Source organism: Stegodyphus dumicola, chromosome 4, assembly GCF_044657685.1.
Source record: "Stegodyphus dumicola isolate Sdum_Otavi_A_Nest chromosome 4, ASM4465768v1".
Lineage (NCBI taxonomy): Eukaryota > Metazoa > Arthropoda > Arachnida > Araneae > Eresidae > Stegodyphus > Stegodyphus dumicola.
In genome coordinates, this window is record NC_140771.1 from 57,765,416 (window position 1) to 57,789,372 (window position 23,957).

The window sequence follows — 23,957 nt, forward strand, 5'->3', positions numbered from 1 at the left end:
GAATGAACCTTTCCTTTTCTTTTCTGGAGCATTGTGATCTTACTGCTATTAACAAAGGGCTGAAATTGAAAATTGGTAGCACATAACAGAGGACTTAGAGAAAAGTAACCATTTCCGTTAAGTAGACGATTATTAACTATTTACTTTCTGGCAGTTTGCTTCTTAAGTCTGTAAGCATGGTGTTTCAGAAGTTTAGGAGGAATGATTTATGAGGTTGACCAATGTGAAAGAGTTAATCGTGTTCCTTTGAGTAAAATATCCTCTGTTTATTTTGCTTTGGAAATTGTCTAATATTAAAAACTGGAAAAATTTATATAATATAAAAATCAAATTTCTGGATATATTTTTAAATGCTAATAATTGAATGGACAAATCTTGTAATTTGCTTTCAGTGTGAATGTATACTGCAATATTTAGCACTGTGTCTAATAGCTTAGTATTACTGGTTTTTAGTATTTGATAAATTCTCTTTTGTAATGTATGGTACATGTGGATTATATTTATTAAATTTGTTACTCCATTTTGCATTTGAAAAATTTATTGTTGTTAATTTCCATTATATAATATGGTAGCATATTGCAGTTAAAACTGGACTTTTGTCCAGAAATCATTGCAAATATGCAGATGTCAGTTTATTCTTTTTAAAGTTTTTTCTTTAATCATCTCTCCTTCAAAATGAAATTGTCTGAAAATAGGGTTTCTCAATTGCAGTTTCCTAGCTCTCTGTGTCATATCCATTTGTGATGTCTTCTGCCAATTTAGTAGCAAATATATTTTCATGAATATTATGAATTTCATATGAATAATGATAGTTTGTTGAAATCTTGCTTTTTAAAAATTAAACTATGACTTTACTTTTTAAAAATTAAACTAAACTTTAATTTTTTTGGATAGTTGGCAGAGAAATTTTCTGCCCGAAGCGACTCTCATTTTCCCCTTTAAGTTAAACTGATACAATTTGCACTTTGTGAAAAAAATGAATGAGTATGAGCGGAGCTGGATTAACCATTAAGCAAAATAAGCATGTGCTTAGGGCATCAAGAAAAGAGAGCACCACAAAAATTTCCTATTGCTAGTTTTACCATGGAATGTATTGCGCAGCTAAATTAAGGAGGAAAGAGAATGAATGAGGAAAAAATGCTTATTTTGCTTAATGGTTGGTCTAGATGTTCTGTGTACATCAAAATCTTTTAACCACTTAGCAGTTCAATAAATTTCTAAAAACCCGTTCCCCCAAATGTCTATTTTTTATTGCCAAAATTGTAAAAAAAAAAAATTGCTTTTATAGACAAAATATGTGTAGAAAATCATTTATTGGCCCAAATGTAAGTATATATATCTAAAATTATTAAAATTGCTTTTTTAATGTTTCCTTTTTTTCACACAGCTCATATGAATAGTAAACTTATTTTACATATAACATATCTTGAAATTTCTAGATACAAGTTAATATTTCAAATCAGTATGATATATTTTGAAACAGGATACAATTCAGAGTCTCACATTATAGTCCTAGCAATAATTTCTACTATAGAATCATCCATTTTTGGTTCACACGAAAATTTTTTTAAGATTGTAAGCTGCATAAAATAAATTTTGAAAGCTTAATTATTTAATTTTCATAATAAGCTTAATAAAAGTTTAATAATTTCCTTGAAAACTTACCTAAACAAAACTTTCATGAACTGTAATGTACAATACCCAAACAAAAGTGTGCTTTTTACGATAAATCAAAACAATAAAGAAGAAGGGAGGAAAAACTCAAGAAAGTTTGTTTTACAGATCAGTAATGCCATCTATAATCTGAAAATTAAACTAAAATTAATTGTACTTGATAATCAGAAATGTGAGCTTTGAAGATGTGATGACCACACCACACTCAGGCAAATCATACTGCACATAAAATGCATTACCCATATGAGGCAAAACTGCTAAGTGGTTAAGTATTGGAGACCTGTCTAAGTCTTATTCTAGAGCTGAGTATCAGTGATGATATGTATTTGCTCCAAAAAAGAGTAAAACTTGTGAGATATGTTCATTACCTTTTTTAAATTATTGCCAAACAGAAAATTTAGAAATCCATAAGTTCCTCCACCCCCCCCCCTGATAGTGTTTTTACATTGTATGTGTAGCTTCAGTTATATATTTTACAGCCAAAGCTCTATATAGATGACCACTTCTAATATTGGCCAGCTGAAATGTGCTCAAAGTCTGAAATATACAATAATTTATCATTACTTCAGGCTTTTATTTAAGCCTGGATTTAGCCGAGAAAACTCATCAGAAGTTAGAAACTATCTTTTTCGGGCAATTTTATTGATATATATGTATATATATATATATATATATATATATATATATATATATTTTGTTCTAAACAAGAACAAAAAAGTTGACAGTAATGATACAAAACTTAATACCAAGAACAAAAACAAGTTGATGTTCTTGATATGAAAGATAAGTTTGCTGTTTTAGTATTATAAATGTTAAAAATCTACTTTTTATCATTAGTATCATTATTTGGACATAATTAAAAATCTCAGGAAAATACCTTTGCACCACAAAAAAATTAATAACTTAAATATATATCAGTATAAATATTTTCTCAAAGTAAAAATTATGTAAAGCTGTTAAATATTGATCTTAACTCTGTGATCTGTTTTTTACTTGCATAATAAGCTATTTCATATTGTAGTTGTTAAAAATTGCATTTTATCATTACCATGATCATTACTTGTCATTATAATATAATTAGAAATTTTTGTGTGGAGATTTCTTTGCACCATCAAAATAAATAAACGTACAATTATGAACATTTTTGTAAAATTACACTTTTCACTTGCGATAATTATGTGTTATAAAATGCATATCCTATATGAACTTGTCATAATTTCATGCTGCAAAGTGCAAGTTAAAGCTTTAAACTTCACAAACAAGTAAAAATAAAAAATAATTTAGTGTTGAGATCAATATTTCTTTGTTTTATGTAATTTTTATGTCTTTGAAAAACTGCTTTTAATCACATATTTTATTTCTGTGCTGCATGTAAATCATAGAGATTTCTAATTGTGTACTAATGGTGAACTGTAACGTTTTTACTATTAGCAAATATATATAAATTTTATACTCTAAGAAATATCAATTTCATATAAAATCATTAGAATTAAAGATAATTTCTAATTTTGGCTTATTTCTGTAAACCAAATCTAGAACTTATAAGTCAAAACCTGAAAATTATGTTCAATTGTTGTATACTGCAAATTTTGGCCACATCAGTTGGCCAGTGTGGGATATAGTTAACCATTTTCCAAAGTGGTTTGCTTTAACTGGGCTGTCTTAAAAATAATCATGAGTTTCTGTGTGTTTTGAGGCCTTTATCTATACTAGTTATTTCAAGAATAACAGTAAGTTTAACAAAATATGGACTTTCATACTCGCAGATCTTTGAGATGCTACTCGTATTAACACAATGTTTTGGATATTTTGTGCGTTAACTGTGTAATATATTCAGTTAAGCCCTCTACCGAGTGCAGAGTTGGAAGATGATAAAATTTTGGAGGCAGCTGAATTTAGGAATGACCAAGTGGTGAAATGCCTAGTGTCAGCTCTGATTAGCTTTGGTATTCTGCCATTCTTGAAATTAATTTAAAAACTGTTTCATTGAACAAGACATCTCAACTGGAATTGAAAATTTTAATGTTGATTTTTTAAGAATTGGTCATTAAATTCAGAGTTGAACGTAGATAAAGAAAGAAATGTTTTATTTACATGTAAAATTTTAAATTGTTTTACTGGCATGCGACTTGTTTAAGAAAAAGTAGCCTCTATTAATAATGATTTTTCACAAGCATAAATTACCTCTCCTTTTTTATATCCATGCTCTCTCTCTCTCTTTTTCTTTTTAATAGATGGAAGGTACCAACATCAGATTGCTAGATTCATATTCTAAACAAGGGAACAAAATTAATAAAATAATGAACTTTTACTAACTACTGCCAGTTTATAATGCCAAGACTATTCGAAATTAATAAGTTTGGTAACTTATCACTTAAAACAGCAAAGGCTAAGATTCTCTGAATGGCTAGTATCTAAGAAATTTTTAAAATACTTAGTATTTTTACAAAGAAAACTAAATTTCATTCTTTTTAATTCTCAGATTAGATTTGCTTAGGTACTAATTGCCATATTAGGAAAGGAAAATTCAGATTATGGCATTATCTCATGTCTTTTTTAATAATGGAAATTAATTATAAAATAAAAGTGTAATCCATGAAGTAGGAGAGAGAAAATAAACATAAAAAAATAAGCTGTATAGTTGAGTTGTTATTATAAATATGTTGATACTTTCAAAACTGTATACAGAGTAACATAGTAATCCATTTGGCTTTTGAAAGAGGTATAATTCTACATAGTCAAATCAGTATCCATGCATCTGTATATTAGAGGCCTGGTGAAGTATGAATCTTTAATTAAAAAAAAAAAAAAAAAAAAAAAAATTGTGCCTGTGTTTATATAAATAAAATATTTTTTCAAGTCATATGATGATTAATAAGTACATTCATTTTTACAACTCATGTAAATTCATTACATAAAATTTAATCAATTTAAAAGAAATATCTAGCTGCCTTTGAGTGATATGTGCTTGTCCATGGCACAATAGATTATGATTGCCATTTAATTTTCCTGTCGAACTAAAGTTAGTCTTGTGGGCATATAATATTTTTGCTTGGGCAAGGGGAAGGTATACTAATATTCTGTATTCATTGAAAAGAATTTCAGTTGCAATCTGAAAAGTACAGATTGCAATCTAACACCTCAAATTAGAATTTACCATTAAAAAAAAAATTACATTCAGAAATTAAAACATAAAATTTAATCTGATCTTAATTTTGAGATATAAGTTAAACATCTGAAACAATATAAATCTAGATCCTATCATATTTCTTTAAAAAACCTTCTGATTCACTTTAGTAAATCTTAAATATTTTTGTGACTTTTTTTCATTCAGTCTTTTTTTTTTTTTTTACTTTTAGTCAAAATACAAATTTCTGCGTAAAATTGTCTATCAAAAATTATTTCAATTAAATATGGTTTTTCATTTAGAGTGATTGATTAATTATGTAGGTTATTTAATTTATAAAGGTCCATGCTACAGTTTCTTGAACATATCATTGATAGTCTGTTCTAGTTTTATTGTATTAAAAATAATAAAAAATGAAATGTATTCCAAATTTTTTAGAAATTAACATAGAGGGAGGAAGTACCTCTGCATAATGTACCTTGGTACATTACTTCATAGATGCATGTTAGTGATTAGATTCATCCATGATGTTAAATGGAAAAAGTTGAGTTAATCATATTAAAAAGATGTTGAATTTCAGAATCCTTTGTGATACCAGGATATTCACTGTGCGGTAATGCCTTCTGTATGCATGATTAAATAGTAGTACACAGAGATCTGACATAGATTTCGATAAGATATGCATGAAACATAGACAAATACCTCAAATTATAATGATGTGCACAGTAAGACTGGAGGACTTTGCAACATCGATATCCTGATTCTTTTTTTTTTTTTTTCGAATATATAACTGTAACAATTTTATCCCTGACTGAATTCGAGCTAAAGATGTCCCTTTACTATAATTTCGAGCACATTATTCATTTTTCTCCTTCTAGTATAATTTTTATTAATAGCTGTTTTATTTTACAAATGTAATATTTTAAGCTCAAATTATATGAGTTACACACACACACACATATATATAATGAATAAATACAAAGTAAAAAGTTCAAAAATTAATCCAATTTCTAGTTGAAAGCAGCAAGTGGTGGTAATATGATGACCACATGACTTCCTTGTATGGAATATTAAATTATATGCATTTTCTCTTGCATTTCATTTAAACTTATTGGATTGAATTAAATCTACTTCGCCGACAGCGCATAAACCACAATAGAATAAATGCTTTATTTAAAATTGACTCTAGTATTTGTTTACCACAGCGACACTCTGGCGCTAGATTCATTTAACAGTATTATATTTCGTTCATATTATAACTCAGAATGCACAAAATTTATATCATTTAAAGAATAGAATTATCTAATCGTTGCCACATGTTCTATTCAAATACTATAATAAAGCTAGAACGATGTATAAAAGAAATTAAGCAAATAAAACAAAAAAAGAAACAGTTTTTCACAGACAATTGAGTATTTCTCATTCAATTAATTCAATTCTTACTTCGCGAGAAGGCAAAAATACATAAAAACTCAAAATATCTATATTAAAAATTATGAAGTAAATCTTAAACACTTATTTCCTTGAAAAAATTCCAGAAAGGATTAAGCTTGATTTAATTGGCAATAATAAATGAAGGTGTTATCTTTGTTGTTGCGATGCTAAGTTTCTCTAGATTTGCAACAAATCCACTAGTCTGCTGTTTCAAATGTAAACAATCAATGGCCGCCATAAAAAAAGGCTTAGCGGCACTTAAACAACTTTAAAATTGTTGATAATTCTAAAAATATTGCATGCAGATTTACTAAAGGCAAAAAAACCTTAACCGGAAGATAAAAACAACATAATTCAATCATTTTTAAAGCAAAAAATGTACAATTTACAACCATATAAGAGTAAAGAAACTGAGATCACTGAGCCGGGTAACAGAGTGGATATATATATAAATATATTTATATACGTTTGGTGCTTCCGATTGCAACCAAAATACGAGGTGCACATCTACATGTTATAGCAGTCCCTATATACAAAATTTCAACGTTCTGAGGCTACTTGTTTTTGAGTTATGCGAGAAACGTTCGTATAGACGCCACGAAAATTATTAATTTTAAAGCGGTTTTATAGTTTTTTTTGGAGGAAACGAGTCTTTTATTCTGTCTTTACGTACAGATATCACGCAAAAACATCGTTAAATTTCATTCAATAGCGGTCAAAATGGATATTTTCGTTGAAATATGCTGCCTGAAACTTCGCGATTACAATACTTCCTTTTTACTTCGTACAAGGAAGTAAAAATAATACGTTTAAAATTCATCCCATATTCATTTCGGAATAAACGTATGAAAAACCCCAAATACAGAAGAGCAACAGCAGACTGATAGAAAAGAGGCAAAAATAAAATAAGAAATTTACATCTTTGGCTGCATCGTCATCAGGAAGTTGGCGCATGAAAGAAGCAAATAAATCAGCTTGTTTCTTATTTTATTTTCGGTTTTGGTACATTTAGCACCATTTCTTGCAGTTTACCACTGTGCTTCTGATAGTCGGGTTTCTGCATGTGTTTGTTTCGAAATGTATATGGGATGAATTTTAAACGTATTATTTTTTCAATTTATTTTTAATTATAGATGGTATATATAAAGGATATATACAGACAGAAAGTCTTGATTCGTGTTGTCAAATCGTTCAGATTAGCATGTTTATGCTGTTTGAAATAGAGGGCTACAGCCTTGTTCGAGAAGCTCGGGCTTAGTTAACTAATTTAAATTGATTCCAGAAATTAAATCGTGCATTTGTTTGCGTTCTTCATCAGCTAATATTTCGTTAGAATAGGTCGGTGATACACTACGAAAAAAAAAGGGGGGGCGACAGTTCTTATACCTTCCGTTCTATGCCGATTGACGAAATTCAACTTGCAATTTTCATGTCTCGAAAGAGCGACTTAGAATATATATTAGATTTATATATAGCACTATTCTAACACAGGTATTTTGACACAAAATCGGACTTTTTCTGAAATAACATGCCAATTTTTTTTACATATTTCGATTCTACGACTCAAATTATGCCCAAATATGAAATTTTGTAAAATTTGCTGTGAAATTTACGGAGGAATTCACAAATTTATGTTGGCACTTTTTTTTTTTTTTTTTTTTTTTTTCCAGTTGTGCCAGGAAGAGTTCACTTGGCGTACTTCTTAATATATGGCAACCTATTTTCCTTTTTCGTGAGAGGAAAAAAAAAAAATCGTAATGTTCTTTATATATTTTTATGTTATTATTTTAAATATTTTTTTTTTTTTTTCCTTTTTTCTTTTTCTTTTTCGAATTTCATTTTAATTCTTTAAGTTGCATGGTTTCTTTTGAATAACTGTTTTAAACTTTTCTATTTACCCATTCGAACTGCTTAGTTTAAATATAAGGTGCATCGTTTATTTTTTCCAAATATTTTTCTTTATATATATATATATTTTTTTTTTTTTGTAACAGTTATTATTTTAGGTAATTTTTAAATTTTTACACTTTTATTTTAATTGTTTGTGTCGCATTTTCTCTTCAAATTTACTATTTTTCCATTCGAACTGAGCATTTTAAATATATTTATTAATATAAATTTTCCAGGATTTTATTTTATTTATTTGAATTTCGTTTCTTTCGGAAGAATACTTTGTGTCCCAGACTACGATGCATCTGAAAACTGAATATATTAAAAGAGAAAATACAGCAGAGTCGTAGCTATGGTTTTCAGTGCCCAGAGACAACTAAAGATTTCGCGCTCCCTACTGCTTGCCAAGGATGGAAAACATTTCATTCTAAAATGTCTTAGCATCAGTTTGGTGCCCCTTGGATTCTGCGCCCGGGGACAGATGCCCCCCTCTAGCTACGCCCCTGAAATACAGTAAAGCACAGATAACACGCCTTTCAATGTTCCGTTCAGAAAAGATATATAAATGAGAAAGATGTATAACCACCATTTTAACTTAGGATGACTTCATATATTGCTTTAAATAGCTTTAACATTAATGCTCATTGCTTTACACAATTTTATCATCCTACATTTAGTTTCTTAAAATGTTATTCATATTTTAGTCAAATATTTTATTTTTGAAATCGCAAGAATCAAATATCATAAGATTTAAATTTTAAAAAAATACTAAATTTTATGCAAAAAATTATTTTTTTTTCTTCTTAATGGTTTTTTTTTTTTTTTTTTTTTTTTTTTTTTTTTTATTTTTCTTCAGGCATTCTACAAGTATATTAAAAAGCATCCAACTTTTTTAAACATCTTGGTATTTCTGACATTCATTTTAAATAAATTTCTCGCCTTCCATTCCATAAAGCCAGCAACAGCCGAGCGGTGAAGTCGCTGAACACTGGTAGTTCGCTCCGGGGTTCGAAAACGGACTGGTTGCTTGGGCGTTTTCGTGGTTTTTCTCATTGTAACGCGTATGCCAGCTGGTTTTCCTTAGAAAGTTCTTCACGAAGGCCTTTTAGGGCAGATAGCCCTGCTTTGCCGTAACTTAATAATCCAATTCAATCCATTTCATCAGTACTTGGTTTGAGCCTTTATCAGTCTTTAGAGACTAAGCATTTTAAGGCATGTAATGAAAGGAAAGACTGGTTTCATCAAGAGGTGAAACGTCTTTAGGTGACATCCACATACATCACTGGATAAATTCATGAATATTCAAATAATTCGACTAAGAAATCATGGGATTCTCTGTTGATGATTATATGATGTTCTATAACGTAATTTAAATTTATACAAACTTATAGTCGAAAACCAATCGCTCTTCACTTTAATCTGCAATGACATCGTTTTTGTCTTTATCGTTAGCACAAGCTCAATTAATGGTATTTGCTAGTGTACACGTCCAAGTGTTTTCTCTTTGAAAACCCAAATTCATTGAAGTATTCTGAAAGTATATTCAAAAGCATCCAACTTTTCGAAACACCTTGGTATTTCTGACAGCCAAAATCTCCTTCAAATTTTTCCTTCCTTTTCTCTTTATATTTCTTCCTTCTACATTTATTTTCGGTGCTCACCACAAGAAAATTAAGAGTTTTCGATTGTTACACTTCCATAAATTTTGCATTCTTGTCAAATTTCTTAAAATATTCGTTGCATCAAATGCGTTTCAGCTGAAGATAGCTTTTCATTTTCTAGACATTTTAACTGTAAATAAAGTTTTAAAGCAAAGTCCAAAGGATAAATATTTGAATTAAAAGAATTTTTTAAATGAGAAAGAAATAAACCATTCCAGCAGCGCTTATCCTGTACCACGGAGTGGCCCAATTTTTATATCGGGTGCAAAACAATCTAAATCGTATTATTTAGAGTTTTTTTTAAGCCTAATAATTTCTAGGACTTGTTTTTTTTTATATAATCTACAACACGAGAGAAAATTACTACTTAAAACATTCTTTAAGAGGATTTATGTAAAAATTTATATTTATATATATATTTTTTAAAGCTGGGACATGACCCAAACTTTCAACGTCCTGTTTGCTTACAAACATTGTGAAAATAAACATCAAACCAACTTTCTCAGCTCGACAATGGCGTAGCAAGCATAACTGGCGCCCGGGGCAAAATACCTTTGTGGCGCCCCCCCCCACAAAAAAAACTTTCAGTAATATAATATATAGAATATATTCGTAATAAGAAAATAATGCAAATAATAATAAAATGCTGAATCTGCTATAACATACCAAAAATATATTAAGAATAGTCACTACGTAACTACACTAGGCTTGGATTCGGAAATGCGTCTGTGTCGGCGGAAAAATCAGACATACGTTGGTCTAGAATTAGTTAAAAAGGTTTTATTTATTTTACATATTTATATATGTGTTTTTAAAAAGTACAGTTTTTAAACAATTAAAAGTTTAATATACATTATAGATAAATAGATATGTGGCAACGCCTACTACAACTCAACTCTGCCGGTCTGGTAACCCATAGCAACCAAAAACAAAATAATATTTATTCTATTCAATTGTTATAATTATTTAACGATCTGTCTAAAAATATTTTACTTCCATAATTGGTGACCCGTATTTATTACGAATAGCAACCTTCAATGTTGCACGAATATGAGTTTATATGTCAAAATTCTTAGTAGCAGTAAGTTATCCATTGTGATGAGATGCAAGTGAGACATTTCAAGCGTGGTGCCGCATTCTGGTGAGTCAACATATTTCTGTCATAATTTCAGCGGATATATATGTATCGTCTGCTGCATTTGAGCCTCCAATTTCTCTGATTTCAAGTACCAAGAAACTGTGTCACTATATACATATTGATTATTTTTCTATACATATTATTTTTGTGCATATTTGATTGATCTAAAGTGGTTGACAACGATGCTGCTTCACAATTGACAGAAGTGGTAGTTAAGCCACTGCCCTTTTGTCACCGAGACTCATCGTTATGGTTCATTCAATTGGATGCGCGTTGAGTCACATTACTGCCGACGAAACTCAATTTTATACAGCGATCGCCGCGTTAAGAGGTTATCACATATGGCTACAGTCCCTGCTAGACGGGACTTTTCTGAGAAACGAGATTCTGGTAGCACTGGTTTAAATGGGAGGATTCCTAGAAAAAAGAGCCTCGCTGGAAGCGAAGTTCCGCCTAGCTACGGAAAAATGTTGCGGCTACGCAGGATTTTTTTCAAACCTCACCGAACATGTCTCGGCTGGACCTCAGTCCCGGGTACAGACAACCAATCAGACGAAAGTTCTGCTTCTGAAGGATCTCGTGATCCCAATTTGAGCGATAATCGATTATTGTTTGGCGTTCAAGGTCTTTGTAGTAAGTGAGAATGGTAATCTAGCTACGTGTGATTCCTGTGCGGTTTTGAGAATCGTGCGGGTTTTGAGAATTGTCCCTTTCGACGTCAAGTCCCGCGTAGCCGAAACATAATATGATTGGGACCTTAGAATCAGAGGTACTGCAATCAGCTCGTGGAATAATTTTGAATCCACCGGCGACGGACAAATACAAATCTTAAAAAAAATTTATTTCTGTTTATGAAGAATCCCAGACAGTTAAAATCAAGCAGTTGTTGCACGATTTACGGTTGGGTGATATGAGGCCTTCTCATTTGCTGTCTAAAATGTCAGACTTAGCCCCCGGTAACCTAACGGATAATATTCTTAAAACATTATGGATGAATAGACTCCCATCTAACATGCAAACCGTTTTAGCGACCAGTAAAACCACTTAAAAATCTTCCCGAAATCGCTAATAAAATTCACGAGCTGGCCATTCCAGAGCAAATACACGCAGTGCAGGCTCCTGATCCAGGTATTGTGGCGTTACAGGGTCAAATTGGGGATTTGTCCAAACAGGTTGCTCAGTTAGTTACCATCCAAGCTGAATCCTTTCAGCGCAACCGCTCCACATCACCTGGTTGAAATACACATCGTAGCCCACTGAGGAAACGTTATGAAAGTCCTCCTACGGGTATTTGTTTTTACCACCAAAACTTTGGAAACAAGGCAAACAGATGCCGCTCAACGTGTCGTTAAAACGACCAGGGAAAGGAGAAAGGCCGTTGCTCGAAGTTGTGAACGACAGCGGCCGGAATTTTGCACGCCTTTGCGTCATCGAAAGGAATTCGGGCTTAAGGTTTCTTGTAGACACCAGGGCTGATGTTTCTGTCGTTCCACCACATTTTCGAGAACAAAAGCGCCTTACCAAGTTACAACTTTATGTAGCAAATGGAACTCCTATTCAAACTTTTGGTGAACGCCTGATATCTCTTGATTTAGGATTGCGCCGCAACTTCCAATGGCCATTCATTATTGCTACTGTTTCAAGTCCTATTATTGGCGCTGACGTTTTTCAAAAATTTTCTTTGCTCGTCGATCTTAAGAATCGCCGTTTGATAAATTACACAACCAGCTTAACACATCCGGGAGTAATTCGCAATAGTCAAGATTTGAGCATTAAACTGATTTCGGGTAACACCCCATGGCATCAACTTCTCAGAGAATTCCCTACAAACACGCGCCCAGTTATGGGTATTTCCGAACCCAAGCACAATGTACTACATTATATTGAAACTACCGGACCTCTAATTGCCGCTAAACCAAGACGCTTACTTCCGGACAAGCATAAAGCCGCCAAAGAGGAATTTCAATACATGATGAAACAGGGAATTTGGGGTCCTTCAAAAAGTTCATGGGCCAGTCCGCTCCATCTAGTTCGGAAACGAAATGGTAAGTGGCGATTATTGCTGGTTAAATGCAGCTACAATACCTGATCGTTACCCAGTCCTGCACATTCAGGACTGTATGCAAGTTTTAGAGGGAAACGCTATATTTACAACCCTTGATCTTGAGCGGGCGTATCATTAAGTGCCCGTTAACCCAGTTGATATTCCAAAAAGTGCGGTTATTACGCCTTTCGGACTATTTGAGTTTCCGATCATGACTTTCGGCTTATGTAATGCTGCTCAAACGTTCCAACGTTTATGAATCAGGTGTGAAACGGCCTCGAATTTTAGGTACCTTATTTTGATGACGTCTTAATCGCCTCCTCTTCAGAGCAAGAGGACCTATCACATTTGAGAACAGTTTTTGAACGTTTTCAAAGGTACGGTGTCGGTCTTAATCCTTCCAAATGCGTTTTTGGCCAACCAAGAGTATCCTTTCTTGGTCGTGAAATTTCCACTGACGGCGTTCGACCCCTTCCAGATAAAGTCCCCGCTATCCGCGATGTGCCCGAACCATCTACAGTGAAAGACTTAAGGAGATTTCTTGCTATGCTCAACTTTTATCGACGTTTCTTACCTCATGCAGGAACCATACAAGCACCTCTAAATTCATTTTTGGTTGGAAGCAAGAAAAACGATAAACGTGTTATAAACTGGACCACAGAATCTCGCGAAGCGTTCCAAAAATGCAAAAATGATTTAATTTCGGCAACAAATTTGCAGTATCCTTCCGCATCGAAACCATTATCACTCTACGTTTATAAGGTATTCCTCCCGCTTTCCTAGCGTGCCTTCGTGGTGTAGTGGTTCTGCACGCTGGGCCGGCACTCCAGAGGTCCGCGGTTTGATTCCCGGCTAAGGCGGTCGCTAATTTTTCAATCTCTCTCTTGCTTCCAAATATCCTAATGTCTCTACAGTGGCGCCCGAACTAAAAGGGGTGTTGGATGAGGATTCTCCACACCCAGGATTTGGCGATTGGGTCCCCTAAAAACCACAATCGCCCTTTAAAAAGGGGAGTATATAAGGTATTTCTCCCGCTTCCCTAGCGTGCCTTCGTGGTGGAGTGGTTCTGCACGCTGGGCCGGTACTCCAGACTTCCGCTGTTCGATTCCCGGCGAAGGCGTTGCATATTTTTTATCTCTTCTGCTTCAAAAAAAAATAAATAAAAAAAAAAAATAACCTAATGTTTCTACACGTTGACGCATCAAAACTCTCACCAGCGCAAACCAGATACAACACTTACGATCGCAAATTATTAGGAATTTATGAAGCTGTTAAATATTTTCGACATATGCTATAGGGACGCGTTTTCATGATATTCACAGACCTCAAACCCTTAATCTACGCTTTTCAACAGTGTTCGGATAAAGCTTCTCCTCGTCAAATGAGACACATAGACTTCATAGCGCAATTTTCAACAGATATCCGTTATATTGAGGGTTCGCAGAATATTGTTGTAGACACTTTGTCTCGTATTGAAGAACTAGCCGTTCCTTCGCCAATAAACTTTGCTGCCCTTGCGGACGAACAACACCGGGATTCAGAACTACAAACCCTCTTGAAAAGCAAATCTTCCACCAATCTCAACTTGCAGCCTATGCAGCTGTCATCCGGAAAATCACTTTATTGTGATGTTCAGGATTTAAGATTTCGACCTTATGTTCCCTCCGGGTTTCGCCATGCCATTTTTAGTCAGTCACATCCTGGCATCAAGGCTTCGAGGAAACTGATACAGCAACGTTTCGTATGGCTTAGTATGCAAAAGGACATAGCCAACTGGATACGTTCGTGCTTGGAGTGCCAAAAATCGAAAATTGTCAGACACACCACCAGCCAACTTAAAAAATTTAATTTGCCCTTATCTCCCTTCAATCACGTGCACCTGGACTTGGTCGGACACTTATATTTATTAATAATAATATAATACATGAAACACAATTAATTACTATGTATACACTTTTCTTACCTTGGATGAAGCAAATTTATCATTTACTTCATCAAAGTCGAGCCTTTCAAATTTTTCTCTTTCCACACATAAAATGCTAGATGACTTAGGGGATCTTTTCCCATCGTTGATTGTAAATATGTGAAAATTTATTTTAACTTGCTGAACGAAAATTCATAGCTAGCATTTGATAATGAAATAGTAAGTAGTATTTGAAGTGCGACTCTTAGATTTGGAAAAACATTTTCTCTATAGCTCTGTAGTGGAGTTTTAGATTCCGTTTCTTTTCTACTACGGAGTAACGTCATGCAGTCACATTCACTGCTAAAAAAATTAGGGATATTGTAGGTTCGGTAGGAAATAACCATATAATCGATAACCTTTTTGAACAAAAGGAAATAGAAGAGATTATAAAGGAAAATTATAACGTTTACAAAGTTGGGAATATGCAAATTTAGTCTGTGACGTCAAAAACTATGCGTTTTAGATAAGGAGTAAGGAGCGACCTGCAGTATTCCTTTTGTAATAGGAGATTAAAAACAATTGACATGCGTTGAATACTTCGTAGCAGTGAATATACGATGTCTCAGCAAGATTACTTAGTTGAATCGGTAGCCAGGAAGGCATTCAGTCGTTTACAGGAGAGTCGAACGCAATCCATTGCAGCGGAAGCATTAGGATTTTCTCAAAATGTCATTTCCAGATTATTGAATCGGATTTTGGAAACTGGATATGTTTGAGAAATTCGGGACGAGGCCGTGTTATCGTTTTAAAATAAAAAGCGGAAGTTATACGTGCATTTCGTTTAAAAAAATACAAATATCTCTACTTTGGAGAAATAAAGTGGTCAGAAAGAACGTTTTGGTTGATGCAAACATTTTATTACACATTTTATCAGGCAAATCAAGAAAATAAATAATTAATTATATTACAATAGTTATTAATTTTAAATATATTTTCCAGAAACCGACCAAAATAAAAACTAAAATTTTCCAGAAAATCTTGTTTGGAGACCATTTTGGCGCCTCTCTACGAGCGGCGCCCGGGGCATCATGCACCCCCTTGCCCCTCCCTCGCTACGCCACTGCAGTTCGAAATCGAAATCGAGTGAATGGTTAGGCGGCATTTAGTAGCCTCTGCTACTTTAACCGTCTCTGTTGGAGATATGCCCTAAAGCGTTGGGAAGAATTAAAAATTAAGGGGATTTACACCGCACCTACAAAGGTGAAGCAGGGACATGTTCTAATGCACGTGAGTTGGTCAAGTAGACTTTGGAGATGGAGGGTTCAAGCATCTGGCCGCCGTACAAGCTGTGATGTATCTTCACTAGTTGAAGAAAGATGATCCGTCGAGGCCAGTCACGTGGGTGGTCACCCACCCAAGTACTGACCCCGAGCTCTGCTGCTGTAAACAGGGGAACCCGTGTGTTAAAAAAGTGAAAGAAATCGTAAACATAGTGAAATTCCCTCAAATGCTTCTAAGCTGGTGATTACTCTTCACTTTCAGCAAATCTCATCAGTGTCATGGCTGCTTTGAACCCGGCAGTAAACTTCTCAGCCGTGGTTTTTGCAGCGCGGATCTTCTCAACGTGCTCAACCATACTGTTCAGAAATTTTTTTATTTTAGGATCTTGGATCCAGTTTATGATATCCTTGTACTCTGTGGGTGGGTTTTCCAATTTTTTCTTTATCACTGTAGAGAGGTTTCATCTAGATTTTACTGCTGTCTTTCTCTGTTTCGATGAATTTCGGAAAATCTGCCGGCGTAGGGATCTTAGCTGCTGGCTTCGCCTGCTGCTTCTTTGCTTCATATCGCTTCTTGTACACGGGGCAACCTTTGTATGAACTTACATGCGGTAGTGAGCAGAAGATGCACTTAGGTTTTTCTTCTGGCTTTAGAGGGCATTCTTTACTTCTATGGTGCTGTCCACACTTGCAGCATCGCTCAGGATTTTAGCAAAGATGTTGCGAATGTCCATATTCTTGACATCTATAGCATTGAATTACGCGTTTTTTCGGGGCAAACTTCTCGATCTTGACATTAACACTTAACATATTGTTGAGTCCATGAATTGCACGTCCTTCCTTCGTTTTCTTCAGCTCCAACAGGAAAATCGGAAGTTTCTCGATAGCTTCTCCTCTTCGTCTGGAAAACTGCTTGACTTTACTTATCTGGAATTTCCTTCTCTCCAGATGTGCCTGGATTATTCCTTCATCGTGAATGGGAGGCCCTTAAGAACAACCTTAATAGGTTTTTCGCTGAGTAACTGGAAAGTATGAAATGGTATATTTCTTTTCTGCAAAACCAGAGTTGCTTTTCTGTAATCGTCTACTGACTTTAAATTAACATATAGTAGTTTCATTTTCATATCGGCTTCGAATTCTTCACTGCAGGTATTGATAAGGATTTCATGAATTTTAGGCCAATCCACTTCGCTTTGCTGGAAAACTATTGGGAGTGGAGTTTCCTCTTTTTCGGCTCCTCCTTCTTCTTCTTCCATACCTTCTACTTCACTTAGCTGCTCAAATCGATTTTCCGTCGTAACTTCCATTGGAGCTTTGTTTTCTGATACTTTCGCGGTTTTCTTAGGAGAAATCCATTCTTGTTCCCTGCTGTCTGTTCCTCTTTCAGTTATCTGCCCTGGATAAATTTTTTTCGTGAATGTCTCTACATCCATCTCACCCTTAGTTCTTTTATGAAAGCAATTGCAAATTACGTCAAATCCAAATTTCGCAATCTGGTCCCGGATTTCTTCTTCAGAACATGACTTGAATTTTGGGATGTCCTCATCATTTTCTATTGATAAATCTTCTGGTGTCTGTTCATCAGTAGCTTCTCCATTCGGTGTTTGAATGTCTCTTTTTTCCTTACCAGGTTTAACATCTTTCTTCTTACTTGGTTGTTCGCTTTCCGTATCTGACATAGTTTTCGCCTTTTTTGCTTTACTTTTCTTTTCTTTGGCCATAAGTATGAAATCCTCTTTCTTCAATGGATAGGTCTTGTTGGATTTGGACGAACGCTCGCTTCGGTAGTCCTCTTCATCAGAACTATCGAGTGGTGTCCTATAAAAGGACATTTTCTACCCGAAGGTAATTAATCAGTCAAATAAACTTTTTCAAAAATCAAATTCTGATTATTCTTGATCAAATTCTTCAGAAAAAATCGTAACAACGAACTGAAAAGAACAAGCTCAAAACGTAAATATCTCATCGAATTCTACTTGTACTGCCACTGTCTCAGCTTTAGACAATTGAATTTAAATGCAAAGTAAAGTAGCAGACGATAACACGGCGAAGGTAAAAATTTACTCTTAAAAATATTTTTTTAAAAAAGTAAGAGAAAAAGAAATTTTAAAAAAGTTAAAAACTTGAATAATATCATTTATAATTTTTAAAAAAATAGCTTTTCATATAGTATTAATAAATATTTATTATGCATCACTGAGGGAAAAAATTTCGTATAATTAATTCTCCGTAAAAATTTTTTTGAAATTTAAGGTTAAAAATAGCTGTGGCAATTCACTGTAACAAAAATCCATAAACCACATTTGGCGTTATTATTGCTCAAAAAGATGCCAAATTTCAATACGCAAAAATAGGTGAATTTGTGTATATTTTAGAGAATTTTGAATAAAAAACTCTAATTTTTTGCAGGTATGCTTAGAACTACACTTCTTTAAGATGATGGTAAAAATTTTATAGGTTATAATTCAAAATATTTTTCGAAAAATTTACAAAAATTATTTAAAAATAAAACACAAAAAAATGGCTGAATTTTATTTGGAATGAACCTAAGTTTCGAAATGTGAAAGGAAGAATAAAAAAAAAGATATTAATAAATATATGCCAAATTCAATTAACATTGAGGAGCTAAAATTTTGAAAGCTAATTTTTTAAAAACTACTCGTACGATTTTTACAAAACTTGGCAGTCTGGCATAATTTGAGTCGTAGAATCGAAATATGGAAAAACCATTTTCAGGTCATTTCAAGAAAAGTCCGATTTTGTGTCAAAATACCCATGTTAAAATAGTGCATTATATAAATCTAATATATATCCTAAGTCGCGCTTTCGAGACATGAAAAACGCAATTTGAATTTTGTCAATCGGCCCAGTAGAACGGGATATATAGAACTGTCCCTCTTTTTTTTTTTCCCGCACTGTTGTTTAGTATAATAGCGGTCTTCCAAAAACAAAATTTGAATAGAAAAAGAAAGAAATTAGAATATTATGGAAATAATAATGGAAAGAAAAAAAATCGACTGGAAAATGCTTTATATTATTAAATGTTCACTGCGCAAATGTAAGATTATTCTCCACTTTAAAGCATTAAAATTAAATTCGTTTATCGCCTACAGGCTAAAAAACGTAGTAATTGCTAGATAGAGAATATATCAAATTTGCGACTAGCGCGTAGATGTTTTGTTTATTAAAACTACCAAAGTTCTGTAATTATGTAGTTTTCTTCAGCTGATTTTTAAGAATGGTAGATTACTGTAAAATGAAAGTATTTTGAAATTCTCATATGATATAACGAGGTGAATGTTCTTCACAGTGGCGTAGCTAGAGGGGGGGGGGACACCTGTTCCTGGGTATCCGGCGGGCGCCAAACTCATGTAGCGAAATTTTAGAATTAAATGTCTTCCATTCTTAGCAAGCAGGAGACAGCATGAAATCTTCATTTGTCCCCCGGTTCTGAAAACACTAGCTACGACTCTGGTTCTTCAAGCTGTTTGATGGCAAATGAGAAGCAATGATAAATAGGATTATTTAATTACAAGTTTTAATTTTTTTTAATTTTTATTGAAAATTCTTCTGTGGCTCAATACCTGGGTCACCAATAGATTTACTTAATATACTCCATTGTGAGAAGAGTGATCCAAATAAGTAGTTCACATTAATGTAAACAGAAGGATTAAATTTATTTATTTTATAGCTGCAAAATAAAGTTAGGTAGTTTGGCTATGACAAAGCAACTACTCTGAGGACGGAGGACTTTCTGTGGTAAAACGGCTCGAGTTCATGTTACACATAAGAAAACCCACACCGCCAGCACGTTCGTCTGGGCTCGAACCCAAACCAGGTCGAACTATCAGTATTCAGGGTCTTACCCTTTCAGCCACTGGTGGGACGCTGCAAAATAAAGTTCATAGTTATTAGTTTTTGAAAAAGATTACTTCCTCACAATGTTTTTTAAAACACGGCTGTATACCTGTAATAAAATCATTAAAATAATTAGATGATATTATTTCTAATATCTATAATATCGTATTAATACAAATTCAATTTAGAAACATATACTCTCCAGAAAATTGCCTCCTTTTATTTCCATAAGGAAGTAGAAAAATAAGGCTGCACTATTGGTGATAAAGAGATGTTTCCAGCTCAGGTTGATATGGAAGTTACCTTCTGGCAATTGTTAGAAATGAGATGAATAATTTCATGTCATGTTCAGATCAAATTAAAATTGCTCCGCTTCAGCTAAATAAGCCAACGTATAGCTTAGTATCGACACTTTTCGCGCTTATTGTGGATATGTATTATAAAAATATTTTCCATTTTCCCCCTACCCTACCACTGGAATATACAAAATGGCGTTGTATGATACCCGAACTCTTTATTGCCGTCGTTGTCCATGCTTCACATCTGTTGCGCCCGGCGATCATGCTGAACGGTGCTTAGAATCATTATAGAGAGGCCCCGAGTGATAATCATGGTGCAGTTAAGACACACTAAATAAATTTGCAAATTGATGCTGCTTCTTGCCCAAAATGAGGCAGAAACTGTATTCAAAAGCGCCTTTCATCAAACTTGTTCTTTGAAGCGGATCCTTAGGTGATAGAATGAGTCCATCGTGCAATTAGTATCATCATAAAGAGAGGGGGCTGCGTCTCGGGTGTCGACGGGAGGGTCGGGTCGTGTAATTGGCCGTCTCGGGAGGAAGTGGCTGCTGCTGAAGTGTGCCGGGATGTTAGGGTCCAGTAATCGAGTGTGCCGGAAAGTTTGCACGTGAACAAAAGGCGCTCATTGTTCGGGCGTGCCCCTCCTTAATTCCCGCATTCTACGTCATGGTCTGCATGGTCTTTCCATTCGAAAAACTTCTTTTGGATCTTAACAGACACGCGCCATCAAGAGGGACTCTTTTTCTGAAGAAAATCCGGCTATCTGTACCTTTTTTTTCCCCTATTCAGAAGACGAAAAAGAGTTTGACATAGCGCACTACCAAAACCTTCTACAAGGGAGTGGGAATGAACTGAGTCTTTCTTTAACGTACAGAATAACACATTATCCAACATCCTGATAAGATTGGATACAATCCTGATCGTATTGTAAACTTCTTTTTTGATAGATCCTAGGAATGACAAGTTTACTTGAACATAAGAAAAATCGGAAGAAATAGTTTACTGTTCCTAGGGAAGACCTTATATTTCAAAATCGTAGGAAATAGGCAAAATTTTCTAGAAACACATTTTCGTAATGAAGTAAAATAATTTGGAGAAAGCAGTATGTTGTGATTGTTCATACTAGCGGTAATTTTCAGAGATAAGGGTCGATAATATAAAATAAAATTAATATTCATTAAGATTAATTAGGTCGAAAATCTTAACTGAATTCTAAATTATTATTTCTCTTAAGTTTCAAGATTCACATACTTTTGTATAGTTCCCGATTTGTTGAAACAATTATTTTGCCACCAAATAACTCTGGCTTATTTAGGTTGTATAGCACTGAAACATAATTAGGGCAGATATTGCTAGTTCCCGTAACACTCGAAATTTAAGTTTTAACCCCTCATTTTTCGAAGTGTAAGAAGTTTATTGTATGAAGAAATATTTTAATGAATCCAACTGAATACAAGTGAAACAGGGTATCCATCAAGTTTTTATACTTGCCTGTCATCTTTTTCAGTATCCTATCGGGCTATTCTGAAAGGGCTACTCTTCTGAAATTAAAATTCTATTTCTATGATAAATCAGTCTGCAGTTAGTTAACTGGATTTCGGTATGACATTTTCTTGCGACTAGTAAATAATATAAATACGCATCAAAAATGATAAATTTTCCTGATTTTTAATTTCTGTTTAAAAACTATTTCTTTAAACTTACGTTTACAAGGACATAATAAACTGACATTTTTGTGAATAACCTTGTTATACATTAGAATCCTTCTTTATTTTTAAGAAATCTTACAGTACGTCTAAGAAGTTCCTGCTATAGCGAGCTGACACAAAGCAAGAGTGTAGCGTATTTAATTTATTTAAAATTGTAGGTTATATATAAATAATTTACAAGATAGTGTATATTGGTTCTAGTCAAAGAATAAGGGGGAAAAGTTAAATTAATTGCACCCCCCGAAAAAAAAGTTCTCAGAGGGTTCCTTAATGCAGGGTGAAGTTCTTATGTAAGGCAAACAGCCTTGTTGCCTATCCTGGCCGCAGGATAACTCGGCTTGCTCGGAACGACCATTACGTAATGGTCGTTCCGAGCAAGTTACTCTCAAATTAGGTAGCGGAAAGTCCGACTACCGGTTACTAGATCTCTCCGCAGAGAGATAAGAATGTTCTTGACAGTGCGAACAGAGAAAATTTTCCTTTTGGCAAAGCTGAAAACACAAGAGAGGAAGTTTTACTATTCTTCACCAAACTAACTCTAACTCTGAAGCTGCGTTAACTGTTTTCTGTTCAAGATTTCATAGGCGTTTCATGAAGACTTTCTGAATCCCTTTTTGCCCTAACTTTTCAGGCGTCTCTCGACTAGCAAGTGTACTGTGATTGTCTGCGGGTATGATCTTCACATGCCTGGGAAAATACCCTGATAATTCTCAGGCTCCATCTTGGACGTGATCCGGATTCTCTGCATCTATGTGTTCCGTGACAGGCAGGTGATACATAACAAGTACACCTATTAACCGATGCGTGGAAATTTTAAACGAAGGATTCCCTCGTTCTAGGTATTCTCAGGATCAAAACAATGTTTCTTCTTCGGAGCACCATGAAACGAACCACTGAATCGCAAACGCTACGTGATGACGGATCATATCCAGTGGCGTAACTAGAACTCTTGGGCCCCTATGAAAAAAAAATTTTCCTGGGCCCCTTTCCCAACAAATTTAATGTGCTTAAAAATAAATAAATAAATGAATAAATAAAAAACGCGAATATTAAAAAAAAATCAAAGATTCCAGGAGCCAATGTTTTCATGATGATTTTTATCACATCTGGATTAATTGTTAAAAAATAAAAGCACGTTCTTAGGGAACCAGTTGAAAGATACGTAACGTGAAGAAAGAATAAAAAGGAAAATAATTTCCCTTGACCAACTGGTGAAATGAAAATTTGCTTTAGTCTGCTTATTTGACGTCAGATGATTTTGAATAAATGAATAAGTTTATATAAAATGAATAAGTTTATATAAAAAAAGGAACATGTCGACGTATAGCATTAAGAAAAAGAAGAAAATATGTTTACTGATTATTCGATTATAATGCGAATTATACAGAAACAAATTAATGCATAAAATAAGTACTTTATAATAAATAGTTGCAATTAATTTCCACTTCCACCGCTTTTTGATTTGGGATTGCAAAAGGAGAAACCTTTCCTTTAGGGGGTTGTCTTTAATAATTTTCACGTTTGAGACTAAAGAATACAAAGAAACTTTTCCTATTTTTCACTCACTGCTATCCCTAAACTGGGGTAGGTCATGAAGTTATTATTTCATAGTCGAATGCTGGAATTTTAACTTTTGCAAACACTTGAATTTAGCTGTTTCAGGTGCTTCCAAGGGCCTCCTATCTGCGTCATACAGAGAATTGCGTTACTGCACCATATAGGTAGGGGGCCCTTAAAAATTTAAAAGAAAACGAATTCTATTATCTACATATACTTAAGGATTCTAAAGCGAAAAGTAAATTGGAGTCAAATCAAGGCTATTCCTCAACTATATTAATATTAATAATCGTGTAAAAGGGGTTTAACACAAAATCCAAACTTATCAAAATTAAAATAAGAATTTATAGTAGTACAAATTCTAAAAATAAAAATGAAAA

The 23,957-nt window shown here is 33.8% G+C and overlaps 1 long non-coding RNA gene across 4 annotated transcripts in view; it reads right to left on the minus strand.

Annotated features, from left to right (window-relative positions):
- Nucleotides 1–18,764: 18,764 nt before the first annotated feature.
- LOC118195832 (uncharacterized) overlaps nucleotides 18,765–23,957 on the minus strand; it is a 77,570-nt gene continuing 72,377 nt past the window's right edge. For all 4 annotated transcript variants that reach the window (XR_015040674.1, XR_015040673.1, XR_015040675.1 and 1 more), the window contains one exon: nucleotides 18,765–20,042. This is a non-coding gene — a long non-coding RNA (uncharacterized LOC118195832). The remainder of the gene's footprint in view (nucleotides 20,043–23,957) is intronic.